This window comes from Elephantulus edwardii, unplaced genomic scaffold (genome assembly GCF_000299155.1).
Source record: "Elephantulus edwardii isolate Elephantulus edwardi_28Jun2011 unplaced genomic scaffold, EleEdw1.0 scaffold00065, whole genome shotgun sequence".
NCBI classification, from domain to species: Eukaryota; Metazoa; Chordata; class Mammalia; order Macroscelidea; family Macroscelididae; genus Elephantulus; species Elephantulus edwardii.
In genome coordinates this window covers 16,884,793-16,900,209 of record NW_006399815.1, presented here as the reverse complement: position 1 = coordinate 16,900,209, position 15,417 = coordinate 16,884,793, and the positions used below count along the sequence as shown (strand labels likewise).

The following is a 15,417-nucleotide window of genomic DNA, read 5'->3' as shown; positions in this document are numbered from 1 at the left end:
GTACATTATTTGTTCTCCCTTTCTCAGTCTCCCCTCAACCCCGATTTTCGTTCTTTTTTTCCACCGTTGTTCTTTTGCATTTTTTTTCTTTTTTTTTTAAATATAATGGAAATTTTATTACATAGAGGGGAAATATTTTTTTAGCTGCATGATACATCAAATTCATCAAAACCTTTCCCATCAATGTGCAAAGAGCTGCTGCCCAGAACAGAGCAACTTTCAGGGCCTCACCCTCCACACAGGGCACATGGCAGATGGCTGCTTCAAGGAGCTGCTTCCCACTGTCCTGCATGTGGTTATTTCCTTGACAGTCCCGAGAGGCAAGGGCAGAGGGCAAGACAGTTCTCACAGAACTACTCACCGTTGAACTGTCTGATTGTTCAGGAGTCTCTTAAAAGACTTTGTTTTATTAAATCTGAGCAGAAAGTTGGGCAAGGGGCCATGGAAGCAGTGTTGTGGGTAGGTGGAATGTCCTGGCTTGTGGAGTTGTGGTAGACAATAGTTGCAGTCTAATTAGACATTGTATGAAGAGGACGACACGTTGCCATGATGGCCTGTCCAGTTAGAGTGTATGAACTGTCCTGGTTTGGCTAAGAGTTCATAGGTGGGAGCTCCAAAGTAGTCCCGCTGAGCCTGAATTAGGTTGGCCTGCAGCAGCTCATGTCTGTATCCGTGGTAGAAGGAAACCTGGTTGTGAAGCAGAACATGGGGATGCCCATCTGGGCACCTGTGCTGATGGCCCACCCCCAGGAGTCCTTGGCAGTTTTCCATAGCTGACTTGAAGCAATCATCGAGTAGTAATTTCTGAAGTTCTGGGTTTTTAACGAATGCATCCTTAATCTTCTGCAGGAATGCACTTCTGATGATGCAGCTGCCTATGTCAGGAAAATGCCACCATAGTTGAGGTTCCAGCCAAATTCGGTGGCTGCCTGTCGTAGCAGCATGAAGTCTTTAGCGTAAGAGATAATCGTAGAAGCATAGAGAGCATTCAGAATGCCCCCAGGAATGCTTTCTTATCTCCTCCAAACTTGGCCTTTGGAGGACCCATCAGCTTTTTGCTAGCTTGTATCCTCTCATCCTTCAGGGATGACAAGCATCGAGCAAAGACAGCCTCTCCAAGGAGAGTGACAGGAACACCATACTACAGCCATCCACTACCTGGTGCCCTTCTGCCCTGCACTGTCCCTGATCTTGGGCAGCAGGTGTTTGCCATCTGTATCTTGGAACTTGAGGATATTGGCTATGATTTCAATCAGGAAGGAATCCTGTTCTATCTTATTCCATTCCTCAAATGCCTTTGTCATCTCGTCATGCTCCATGCCCAGAACGTCTTTCATCAGGTGGTCAGCCTCCCAGAGGAGCTGCATGTCGCCATACTCGATCCCGTTGTGCACCATCTTCACAAAGTGGCCTGCTCCCTCATCTCCCACCTAGTCACAGCAGAGTTCTCCAGTTCTGACTTTTGCAGCAGAGCCTTGGAAAATTGTCCTGCTGTGGGGCCAAGCCTCTTCCTTGCAGGCATGAGTGATGGGCCACATCAGCTCCCATGCTCTCCACCACTAACTTCACTCCCCACAAACGAGATTCCCTTGGCTTTGAGGTCCCGACATCTTCTTGCGGTATCCCTGTATTCAGAATTCCCCCCATCAATGATGATGTCACCAGCAGCCAACAGTGGCACCAGTTTTTTAAAGAAATCAACAGCTTGACCTGTCTTCACCAGAAGTATGATCCTCTGAGGTGTCTTGAGCTGGGAGACCATCTCCTTCAAGGAGTGAGCACCAACTACTTTTGCTCCCTTTGCCTTATTGGCCCAGAAATCATTGACTTTGGAGACTGTCCTGTTAAAAGCACAGAACACAAAGCCGTAGTCATTCATGTTCAAAATTAAGTCCTGGCCCTGACAGCCAATCCAATCAGTACAATATCAGCTTCAGCCATGGCAGTGACATGTAAGGCGGAGGCAAACAGAGATGCACGTAAAGGAGATGAAGAGTAGAAGCAATATTTGTCTTTTGTGACTGAGATATTTCACTCAGAATAATGTCCTCTAGCATTACCCATTTTGTATAATATTTCATTAGTTCTTTGTTTTTCAATGCAGCATAATATTCCATTGTGTGGATATACCAGAGCCTCTATCCATTCATTTGGGCACATAGGTTGTTTCCAACTCTTTGCTATTGTGAACAAAGCTACAGTAAAAATTGGTGTGCATATATCTGCTTGTCAAATGGTATTTCTATTTGCAAATTTTTGAGAAAGCACCATATAGCCTTCCATAGTGATTGCACCATTTTACACTCCCACCACAAGTGAATAAGGGTTCCAGTTTCTCCACAACCTCTCCAGCATTTGCTGTTTGCTGTTCTGTTGAATTTTGCTATTCTGACTGGAGTGAGATGATATCTCACAGTTGTTTTAATTTGTATCTCTCTTAGAGCTAGGGGTTTTGAACATTCTTCATGTGTTTGTTTGATATCTGAATATCTTCTTTGGTCAAGTGTCTGTTCATATCCTGTGCCCATTTTTCGATTTGGTTATTTCCTTTATATTGTTGTGGTGCTTGAGTATTTTATAAAATCTAGATATAAGTCCCTTACCTGACATGTTATTACCAAATACTTTTTCCCAGTCTGTGTCTTCCCTTTTTACCTTGTTGGAGAAGTTTTTGAATGTGCATAGAAATTTTATTCTTAGAAGATCCCATTCACCTATTTTATCCTCTCCTGGTGTAGATTTTTCAGGATGTTTGGAAGACTGTATATGTTGCGGATTAGGACTTCTAGAATTCTTCTAAGCTTTTCTTTAATAAAGTTTATAGTCCTTGGTTTTAGTCCTAGGTCCATGAACAATTTTGAATGGTTTTTTGTGTATGGAGTGAGGTGTGGATCTTGCTTGAGTTTTCTACAGATAGTTTTCCAATTTTGCCAGCACTGTTTGTTAGCTATGCAGAGGTAAGAAGCTGTGCTACCATTCTGAACACATGGTTCACTTTTAATGGTAGTTCCATGGGAGAAGAATGGATAGTCTCTTCTCATATAATTAGCTACCTCTGAAAACCTACTGGAGGTTCAACAATGGGTCAATTTCAACTTGACAGCACAGAACAACAACAAAGTTGTAGGAGAAAAGCCATCATGGATATAATCTTACTCTCAATTTTAGATATTGCTCAGAACTTGAAACAGTGTTAGTTTTTAAAAGGTACTGGACTCTGATTTCTAAAATGAAGAAAGTTTTCTGGCTCCATTATTTTCATATCTTGTATGTCTTTCAACTTTTCTGTTTCTCAATGTTCTTGTTTTTATATGGGGAATAATTATAACTCTACACTGTTGGCATAAGCAGTCAGGAAATCAAAAGGCAAATTGCATTAGGAAAATCTGCTCTCAGGGACCTCTCCATAGTGCTGATGAGCAAAGCTGTCAGTCTAGAAGCTAAGGCATGTCTGATTAATGCTATAGTCTTCACAGTTACTTACTATCTTAATGATGAATGATTATAGAATAAGAATTGATACCCTTGAGTTCTGGTGCTGGAGAATAGTGTTGTACATCCCATTGACTGCCAAGAGAACAAATAGATCTTTCCTTGAGAGTTATAAAACACACTTCTCCTTGGGGACAAAGATTTTGAAGCTCCATCTGGTAAACTTTGGGCATGTTTCCAGGAGGGACCAGTCCTTGGAGAAAGTTATCATGCTTGGAAGGGTGGAGGGACAGTCTGCTCAGGAGAGGAAAACCCAGGATGAGGTGGATTTATATAATAACTGGGGTAATGGGTGTAGGTGTGTCAGAGACTGTGAGATTGGTTCAGAATATGGCAGGGTTCAGGTGGACTCAACATCACATAACAACAACAACAACAATTTTTATCTATAAGGGATGGGATCTGTACCTATTCCTATTTCAATATCTATCTGTGTGCTGAGCAAATAATTTGAGAGCCTTGACTACATGAAGAAGAATGCGACACCTAGAATGGAAGACACAGCAACAATTTATCTTATGCATATGATACGACCTTGTTTGTGGAAAGTAAAGAATTGAAATACTTACTGAAGAAAATAAAAGACTACAACATTCAACATAAATTACTCCTTAATATCAAATAAGACAAAAATCCTCAGAAATGGAGCAGTAGGCATCATCATCATGGAGAAAGACTGATACTACCAAGAGTTTAATTTTACTTGGACCCACAATCAACACCACTTACAACAGCATTAAAGAACCCAAAGCCATTTTTGCATTGGGCAAATTTATTATCAAGGATCTCTCCAAAGTACTAAAGAGAAGGGATGTCAATTTAAAGACTAAGGTGTATTTCCAGTCTACCTGGAGAGGGTTTAACCAAGCAAAGCTACTCCATGGAGGCCAATATTTTGAAACTCTTTCTCACATACTCTGGGCATGTAGCCAAGAGGGACAAGTCTTTGGAGAAGGAAATCATGCTAGAAAGTGTTGAAAGACAGCACAGGAAAGGAAGATACCAGATAAGATGGAATGACACAGAAACTGGAGTGAGTAATAAGGGCAGGTGTGTCAGAGACAGTGCGATTGACTCAGGCTAGAGCAGAAGTCAGAGCTATTGTGCATAGGGTTGCTATGAGTTGTAATCAACTTGATAGCACACAACAACACATGCATGTGAAAGTTTTAAAATGAATAAAAAAGACCGAAAATAATTGATATTTTTGAATCCTGGTGTCTTCAGAGAATATGGAATACACTATGGACTGCTAAAAGAACAAGTAAGAATGTCTTGGTGGAAATACAACCAGGATGCTTTTTAATGGCAAGGATAGTGAAACTTCATCTCACATATTTTGGGCATGTTGTCAAGAGGGGCCAGTCTTTGGGAAAAGATATCATACTGGGAATATTAAAGGTTGAGCCAAAGAGAAGACTTTCAAAGGGATGGATTAACACAGTGATTAAAGCAGTGGATTCTAACATTGGCAGAGATTGTGATAAGGCAAGCTTATGATATATTATTTATAGAGTTGCTAAGAGTTATAACAGCATCTAACAACAATCTAGGACTTTACAATTATTTTTAAAGAAATAAGAGTATTGTACAACCCCATGTCACATGTAGAACTGTATAGTTGTACAAACACTTTTATTGGGAATAAAATAAAATCTACTCAGAAAAATGGTTCTCTTTGGCAGTCCATAGAAGATAATCTATCAGAAATATCTGAATAAATAAAATTATTACTTCTCTACTGTGACTCTACAGAAATTCTTATTTAATAGATGAGTGAGGTGGAGGAATCTGTGTTTACAACCAAAACCCAAAAACCTCCCAGGGTGACTTTATGTATATTTTTTGAGAAATATTTAAAAGAAAATTTTGGATGTCTAGAACTTTTCTTTTAAGTAGTTTTAGCTGTTTCTTAAATGGCCCAGTGAAGGCTTTAAAAAGGTTTTAGAGCAGGTGTTTTGGAAGCTAAATTTTTATATGACAGTTTTATTTTTCGTATGTACCTGAGAAATCCACCATATTAATTTGTCAGTATATAAATCCATAAACTTCAAAGCAGGGAGCTTCATTCTGTGTTTCATGTTTATGATCCTGCTTCACCTAAAATGCCTCTAATGTGACTATAATTTCTCTATCAATAGAAAAAAACAGACTCTCTGAAGATTTTGAAGGTTGAATTTTCCATTCCTATTTTGGAAAAAAAACTGTTCATGCCTATTATGATGTTCTGACCATCTGTCTGCAGTGCTGTGTAAGCCCTCATTGCCACTTGCAATTTTATCAGCTGGTTCTTTCCCTTCCTTTGCTAAATATAAGGAACCTGATAAAAAGGGGGCAATAGTGCCTTCATAACACTCCTCAACTTGTAGTTTAGACTGTCTCACTCATGTTCTTGCAAAGGACTATGGGTCTGGGTTTTATTTGAAGATATACTGCCTCATTCTATTCTTTTGTTTCATGAGTATCTGTTTACTTTCTATTACCTGGTGGTTTAGTGATAAAGAGTTGCACTGCCAAGCCAGAGGTAAGCAGTTCAAGTCCACCACCTGCTCCATGAGAAAAACCTGATCATCTCTTGTGTTATTTTCTACCACTAAAATCTCATTGGAGGGTCAGCTATGAGTTGGTTCTGACTTGAGGGCACATAACAACAACAACAATGTGCTGGAAGCTATTCTTGGACGTGCTGTTTGGGAACATGAAAATATAGCTCCAAGTAACTATTAGGGGAACAGACAAACAATACATGGAGTGATCTTAGAAATGGAAGCACGGCGTACAAGTTCTGAAGAAGAAAACATAATACGTTGCTGGTAGTAGAACGAGGTAGGAGGATTTTGGAATTTTTTTAGTTTCTTCTTGGAGCAAGTTTGATTTTAAAGTTTTAAGAAATTTAAGCTGAATGAGGATGGGTCATGTTATATACCATCAAGTCAGAACTAACTTATAGTTGACCCTCTAGTGGGTTTTTAGAGGCAGTGAATTGTACCCCTCTATGCACCAGTCTTTATTCAGCTGAGCAGCTGGTGGAATTAAACTGCATGCATTTGGGATGGCAGTGCAACTCCTTACCACCAAACCACGAGAGCTCCTCAAGTGAGAGCGGGAGTGTGAGGGAATGTGGTCAAATGCCATATACATTTAGGCTCAAAATGCAAGTAGTTTGTCATGACTGAAGGGGAGAAGGTGAAGCCACAGAACTCAGAAAAAGTTAGTTTTAGCATGTGGACTTACTTTCAAAGGCAATGGAGAGTTATTAAAGAGAGCAACAGGATCAGATCTGTATCTTAACCAAATCACCTTGAAAAGGGACAAGACTGTTGTCAAGTCATTGAGGTAACTCAGGTTAGATTGGTAGTGGTGCTGGTGATCATGGGAAATGGATTGGGAGCATCATGATAGATGGTGTGGAGACTGAGATTGTTAACAGCTTCAGTTTGCTTGGCTCCACAATCAATTCTTGGTGCCTGCAGTCGAGAAATCAAAAGACCATTTGCTTTGGGGAAGTCTTCTATCAGGGACATCTCCAGAGTACTGAACAATTGAAGTTTGTCAGTTTAGGAAGTGAGATTATGAGCCTTAGTAGAGTCAAACGTGAGTATAAAGACATACTGTAGTAGACAGCCTATACTTTATTTAATCGTCAGTTATTGTATCCTAATGCTGTTTCTGGGAAATGCAGAATGAATGTGAATCCTCTTTTTAATTGTAAGCATTGTAGACAAGTTGGCTTGATGAAAGGATTCTAGGTAATTATGAATGTAACAAGATACAGTCTAGACTGGATATTTGTTGTTATGTGCCGTCAAGTCACCTGAGACTCATAGCAGCTCTGAACCCTGCTCTATCTTTAGCCAATTTCATTGTCTCTGACACACCTACCCTCATTGCCCCAGTCACTGAGTCAATTCATCTCGTTGAGGGTTTTCTTCTCTTGCCCTGTCCCTTCATCTTTCCAAGCATGATGTCCCTCTCCAAGGACCAGTCCCTTCAAGCAATATGCTCAAAGTATGTCAGATGAAGCTCCTTGCCTCCAAGGGGCAGTTTAGTTTCACTCTGTCCAGGATTAACCTATTTGTTCTCCTAGCAGCTTATAGTATATTCAATACTCTTCTCCAGTACCACAACTCAAAGGCTTAAATTCTTCTTCTATCATCCTTAGTTATTGCACAGCTCTCTGATACATAGCAAATAATTTCAAACACCATGACCTGGATCAGGAGCACTCGAATCGCTAGACCGACATATTTTCTCTTCAGTTCTCTGGATAGGTCCCTGACAGCAGAAATTTCCAATGAAATTTGTCTTTTAATTTCCTGGCTGCTGGTACCGAGAGTGTTTATTGTGGGGCCAAGCAAGCTGAAGCTGTTAACAATCTCATTTTTACCACCCATAATGATGCTGCCAGTTGGCCCAGTGGTGAGAATCTTTGTTTTCTTGATGTTGAGCTTCAATCCATATTGAAAGGTGCAGTCCTTGACCTTCTGAAGCAAATGCCTTATATCCTTCTCAGTTTCAGCAAGCATTGCTATGCCATCTGCATAACACAGGTTGTTAATAAATTTTGCTCCAGTGTTGATGTCACATTGCTCCTCATAGATTCAAGCCTCCTAAAGAATCTGTTCTGCTTATAGATTGAATGATATGGAGATAAGATGCATTTCAGGTATACACTTTTTCTGATTTTGAACCATGCAGTGTTTCCTTGCTCTGTTCTGAAGACTGCCTCTTGATCTAAGTATAGGTTTCACATAAGCACAATCAGATATTCTGGAATTCCCTTTCTTCTTAAAGTTGTCCACAGTTTCTTGTGATCCACACAGTCAAATACCTTTGCATAGTCAATGGAACATTGATAGACATTCCTCTGGTACTCTCTGCTTTCAGCCAAGATCCATCTAACGCTAGCTATACTATCCCTACAGCTGCAGCCTCTTCTAAATGCAGCCTGCACATCTCTATTGATGTACAATTCCAGTAGTTTTTGTATAATTTTCATCAGGATCTTACTTGCATATGATTTTAACAATAATTTCCACATTCTGTTGGGTCACCTCTTTTAGAATGGAAGTAAGTATGGACCTCTTCCAGTCAGTTGGCCGGGTAATCACCTGGTCTGTCAGATTTCTTGACAGAACCTGGTGAGTGTGTCCAGGGTGGCATCTGTTGTGAGTTACAGGATACTATTCATTCACATACAAGGTTGACCTTTTAACGCAACTATCATTCAAATGTATGCACCAACAACCAAAGCCAAAAAAGAGGAAATAGATGACTTCTGTCAACTGTTGCAAGTAGAAATCAGTCCAATATGCAACAAGATACAGGCAGTGATAGTGGCTGACTGAATGCAAAAGTTGGGAACAAGGAAGAAGGATCAGTAGTCAGGAAACATCAACTTGGTGACAGAAAATGAGACTGGAGGCAGAATAATCAAATTCTGTATATTCCATTATTTATTCATTGCAAATATGTTTTATAAGAAACACAAATGGCTACTATATATGTGGACTTCACCTGATGGCCTACACAGGAATCAGACTAATCATATATGTAGGGAAAAGATTGTTGTTCAGCATACAGATTGAATATGTATGGAGAAAAGATACTTTCCCCATGCACTCCTTTCTTGATTTTAAACCATGCAGTGTTCCTTTGCTGTGTCTTTCCTATTTCATTTACCCCCTCCTTCCACCCATTAAATTGTGTGACCCTTTGATTTCCCCCACCTACTCTCATTTTTCTGCTTCCACACATTCCCTCCTCAGACACTCATACAACATTTTACTAGTTATCCTTGTATTTTCACAATAATGGTCTTATTCAGCATTTGTCCTCATGAGACTTAGTTCACCCACAATAATGTTCTTCAGTCTTTCCCTAGTTATGTAGTGTTTTGTGGTGTTTTTTTAAATCATTGCTCCTGAGTGCTGCATAGTATTCCATCATGCGAATGTACTATAATTTCTCAATCCATTCTATTGTGATTAGACATTTGGGCTGTTTCCATATTCTTGCAATGGTAAAAAATCCTGCTATAAAGACTGAGGAAAATATTTTCATTTGTATCTCAGTTTGAATTTCCTTGGGGTATATTTCTAGTAGTGGAATAGCTCAGTCATATGGACTTTCTATGTTCAGATTTTTGAGGAAGCACCAAGCTGCCTTCCAGAGTGTTTGTATGCTTTTACAATCCTACCAACAGTGCATGAGAGTCCTAATCTCTCCAGATCCTTTCCAACATTTATTGTTTACTGTCCTGTTAAACTTTGCCACTGCTTTAGGGTACTGGTATCTCACTGTGATTTTGACTTGCATCTGTCTTATTGCCAGAGGTATTGAGCATTTCTTCATGTGTCTGTTAGCCACCTGAATGTCTGTCTTTATGAAAAGTCTCTCTTTGTCTTTTGCCTATTTTGTAACTTTTGGAAACATATTCTCCTCTATGGTTTTAGTACTGGACCTAGTCTTCTCCTCAACATAATGTTTAAAATTTCTTTTTTTTTAAATTTCTTTGATAATGTCTGAAATACCACTGTGGTTTCACCATTTTAAGTATAACTACTTTTAGTCTGAGATATACTGATAAAAAAACCTATTTTTTTGTTTGTTTGTTTTGTTATACCATGTGAATGGAGCAAGGAAAATGAGCGGATGACTAAATTTGATATCTCCTAACCCCACAAAGGGAAATTATCCCATCAACAACATCCACCTTACCAAACTAATATCTTCAGGTTCAGACATGGTTTTCCATGCTCCTTCACCACCGTCAACCAATTCCAATATCCATTTTTCAAGTAACTGGGTTTGAATATTGTTGCAGTCACCACACAACCTTGATGGAACCATATTTATAATTGTTGCTGCTGTTGTGTGCCATAGAGTTGGAAATGACCCAACAGTATAAACCAATAAACATACAGTCACTCAATTCCAGACAACACTAACAGGGTATGCTCTGTTAATGTTAGCAGGTTAACAGCAATTATACAATAATCAAACAGTCCTCTTCAGAGGGAGCTCTTGTGGCTAGCAGTAAGGAGCTGTGCTGCCAACCCAAAGACACACAGTTTGAATCCACCAGCCACTCTGTGGGAGAAAGATGGGTAATCTCCTTCCATGTGATTTGTTGTTGTTGTTAAGTGCTGCTGAGTCATAGGCGACTCATAGCGACCTTATGAATGAAAGTCCTCAACACTTACATGCCTGACTTTCATCTTTTCTCCAGGTTCATAGGGTTTCCAGAGGCAAGCTATTTATGGAAGTGGATGCCACTTCTGCTTCCAAGCTTGTTTTATCCGGGAAGCGCCACCAAACACTTTCCACTATGAGTAAACATTATTGCATTTGACACATCAGTGTCACAGGTTTTAGCTTTGTAGAGACCACAAGTTACCTCTGTACAGCAAGTGGACACACCAGGGCTATACGACCTAGAAGAATGTTTGACCAACACATGGTTTGTCGATTTGATTTACTGCCTCTGAAAGCCTGGAGGGTCAATTATGGGTTGGTTCCAGCTCCCCAGTACGTAACATCAACATACAATCTCTCAGTCTTCCAGTACTTTGGGTGAAGGTCTCTGTTTCTGGTTTCGTGAAGTGCCAGTCCCAAGTCAGGTACATCCAAATAAACTAACAACAGTCACAAATTAGACCAATATCACCCTGCCACTCCCATGTTGGTCTATTGGTGTTGGGCTGCCCTTATGCAGCTCCCAGTCTAGGGCTCATGCAGTTGTTGATCATGTGGGTGGAACCATCAGGTGTAGTTGATGCAGGGGAATCAGGTCAATGTACTCGCATGTCAGAGTTGAGGCAGCCAGCTAAACAACGGTCCAGGAAACTCACTTTAGGCAACATAAAGTTATATCAACAGACCCACTACACCACATAGTCAATAAAATTCTCATGTATTACATGAATGCTTTGCAATTTCAAAAACTTAATTCCCCAGATTACTTTCAAGATTTTAATTACTTTGAAATGTTACTCAAAGTCTAGTTTGAGTACCTACATTCATATGTACAGCATTTTGTGTTATATTTGATACAACATAAATATATCAACTAACCTGCTAGGGAGCTCTGGTAGCTTTGTGGTAATGAGCTGTGCTGCTAATCCAATGGCATGAGGTTTCAAATCATCCAGCTGCTCCGTGGGAGAAAGATTGGCAATCTCCTCTTGTGCAATTAATTGACTATGAAAACCTGTTGAAAGATCAGTGATTGTTCAGTTCCAGCCTGAGGCGACCTAACAACAACAACAATCTTCTAGAGCTATTCAGTCTAACATGAAGTAAAAGAGACAAACACAGATGTGCACATTCCAAACAAAAGGATATGGTAGGGATAGATTTTAGAAGTACCAACATGGCTAACCAAATTGTTGGATGTTGGCTATTTGATAATAAATAGCTCTGGAGGCTTAGTGCCAAGAAGCTGTGTTGCAACTTCAAAGGCACAGAGTTCAAGTCCATCAGCTGCTCTGTGGGAGAAAGATGGGTAATTTCCTCCCATGCTATTAACTGTCTCTGAAAACCTGCTAAGAGGATCAGCTTTGGATGGGTTTTGTTATGGTACATAACAACAACTATAATGTTACTCCTCTAACAAATTTACATTTCAATTGCTAATCTTCATTCAATCAACAAGTAGAAAACATTTTTTCCCCCACTCTGATGTGATTTCAAATTTTAGACAGGTTTATTATAATCAACAAGAAAAAAAAAACAGTAAATAAAATTAAAAGAAAACAAAAAGTCCACTACTTGTTTCTTTAATTTTACTGTCTTTATTCTCAAATTCATGTAAGCAAATAGTAAATTCTCTAAGTAGGTACCATCAGTAATTTATGAGTTAAATTGTTCTTGTGACCCTATGAACAAAAGGCCTGAAGCCCCTCTGCAACTATTGACATTAATCAAAGTTCATAAAATTATACCCCTAAAATATGCACTGTAAACCCTATACTATATATCTGTGAATTGAACTTCATTTGGAAAAAAAATTTCATTGTTTTATTAGTAAGACTATATAATATATAACAATATCTTTTTTTAAGTTTTTCATTTTTGAGATATAAAGGAGCAAATTGGGAACAAAGACAGATCATCGCACAGGATTGCCAAGGAATTGAAGAACCAATAGACAGAGCCATTCCTTAAAGCCTCTACCCAAGGTTTAGACCCTTACAGTGTAGTAAGTAAGGCTGGTAGTCAAAATGTTGTTTTGTTCATTTCTATCACCTGTTCTGCGAAGAAAGATGAGTGACCTTTTCTTGTAAATATTTACAGCCTTAGAAACCAGATGGAGTGTTATCAGACTTGACAGCTGCAGGTAAGTTAGCCTCCTAAAAATGAGAAAGCAAATAAGCTCTTATTAAAACGTATTACTTATTACCACAACTTATTACTACTTGTGGTATTTCTGTTGTAACAGACCTGAAAATGAGAACAAAAATATTAAATTGTAGCTGACAAACGGGAAAATACTTTCAAAGATGGAGAAGAGCTTCTTGTAGCTCTCCACCTCCCCCATTCTCACACAGGGGTTCTGTGTAAATACTTCTAGTGTTTATTTCTATTCTGGCAGTTTTACTGGTAATGTGCAGAATACCTTATTTTCTAGGACATAGCTAATAATGGGAGATTTGTGGTGTAATTTATACAAATAAAGGCATATCATTAAAACTTCTTTTAGAGGCAGCACAATGAAGGCTCTTTTACTCGTTTCCATTTCCTTTTACTCTTGTTTCCATTTGCATTCTGGTTTGTGATCCAACACAAAATCTGTTTAGTTATATTTTTGAAGTGCTTGGATATATAATTTAAAACTGCAGGGAGTCTGGGACTATTAGTCAGGCAGCACCATTTGGAAGTTAGGTGGGCCAGAAGAAGCACTTTCTTTATAAAAACAACAAACTTCCTTTGGTCTTCTTGGTCTTGATGAAGTTATTGGCAATAGGTGGAGGTAGGAGGTTACTATTCATCTCAGCTGAGCTGCTTTCTTTCGGTAAAGGATTCTATTTCCTCGAAATGTTTTCTTTTTCCTTGGGAGAAATAGAAGACTAAACAATTTGTTTATTCATGATGAGTTTTGGACCACTTTTAAGACTAAAATAAATACTAACATAGGCCTACTTTTTCTCTTTGTTGTTAGAAGCAACCACCTGATTTATTGCTTTGGATGATGCAGGATAGAACACGTTTCAAATCTGTTGTTCATGAAGTCATTGTGAGTTGAAATCAAGTCGACAGCACCTAACAACAACAAACAACATTTTGAAGTAGTGTGTGTGTGCTGAGAACGTAACAGAAGGTAAGTTAGGCAGTCTCTGGCCTTAGTAAGATAACAGATACTCTAAAAATGCCTCTTAGTGATTTTTAATCTTGGTCTGTTTTTCCTTTACTTAACTTCTTCTTTTATGGATGTTAAGAGTTAATGGATGAAGAGCATGTGTTCTGTCATGTCTGAATTCTGCTCACAGCGCCATTTGTCATGGCCAAGGTCAGGTATCTCACTCATTATGTTAATTGCCAACTCTAAGCAATCTGTCAGCAGAGGATGCTCAGGTTCAGTGGCCAATTGAAAAAAGCATGAAGAGCAGGAGGCTTAAACAATTCATTGCAGTTCTCAGACAGACTGCAGTGAGCAATGAGCACGTTGGGACACATACGAGTAAACTCCACACTAACTACAAGGACACGAGCCGTACCCTGAGACACTCAGGAACTTTCCCTGCAACTTCTTGTAGTCTCAGAACAAAGGTGACTCCTTGCCACATTTTACACACAGATCATATGGGGTTACACTCACAACAGTGTCCATGGACCACTACTCTTATCATGATGAATCTGAACAGTTACACTTAAAACAGTGATTCAGCACAGTACTACTGTACTTGCTCAGACATCACTGACGTCTTCCTAAAGCTGCTTATGATGAATATAAAGCACATTACAGTTTAGCATAAATCTGCCTGCTGGGTATCAACAACACATTGTAGTCCCCAATAAGTTTCTTATCCGTTTTCCTACTCAGTTTTTGGAAACTGCTGCCAGCATGAAATACATATTTAATGCTGCATGTTTAAGTGGAAAATCCCCATGGTGGAGAAAAAAAAATGTGCATAGTTTGTAAAAAGGTTGTCGGGGTGGTATCTAGCCTCTCTAACTTCACAAGGGGAGAGATTATTATTGAGTCTCCTGTTAGGCAGAGGTCAAACATCCCTCCATTCTACTTATGACACCAACTGTCCCTAGTATAATAGTCACTACTTCCCTGCTGGATTTGATACTTTATTGCAATGACCACACAAAACCCACAGACCATACTCACAGTTTCAGGGTAATAGGCAATTTATAATTAGATTCAGAAATATTCAGAATACATTTCTATCAGGACAATCTCTTTTTAGCACTTCTCTTTTTTTAAATAAAATTTTTATTTTATAGTGGTTTCCTTACAAAGTTTGTATACATTGTTTTTTACTCTGGATCTTTCCCCTTTCCTTTATCCACCCCACCTCTATCCATTAAATTGTGTGACCCTATGACTAAGCCTCCCCCTCCCTGCCCATCCTCATCCATCTGCTCCCCCATTCCCTTCCTTGGATGTTCATACATATTTTACAATGATTGTCTTATACAGTATTTGTCCTTCTGGAACTGAGTTAATTCATTCAGCGTAATGCTCTCTAGTCCTTCCCAAGTTAGGTAATAATTCAAAAAATCATTACTCCTGTGTGCTCCATAATACTCCACTGTGTGAATGTACCATACTCTCTTATATGAAAATTCTGGCTTCACTTCTTCCAAGACATGTTTGTTTATTCTTTAGACAGTTTAAAGTATAATCAATTCTTTTCTGCAACATTGCATTATTAAAAAATATTAATTATCCCATTTTTTAATATTTATTTT

General features: G+C 39.0%; 1 pseudogene; it reads right to left on the bottom strand.

Annotated features, from left to right (window-relative positions):
- Window positions 1-513: 513 nt before the first annotated feature.
- LOC102871894 lies at window positions 514-1,941 on the bottom strand (annotated as a pseudogene).
- Window positions 1,942-15,417: the final 13,476 nt, after the last annotated feature.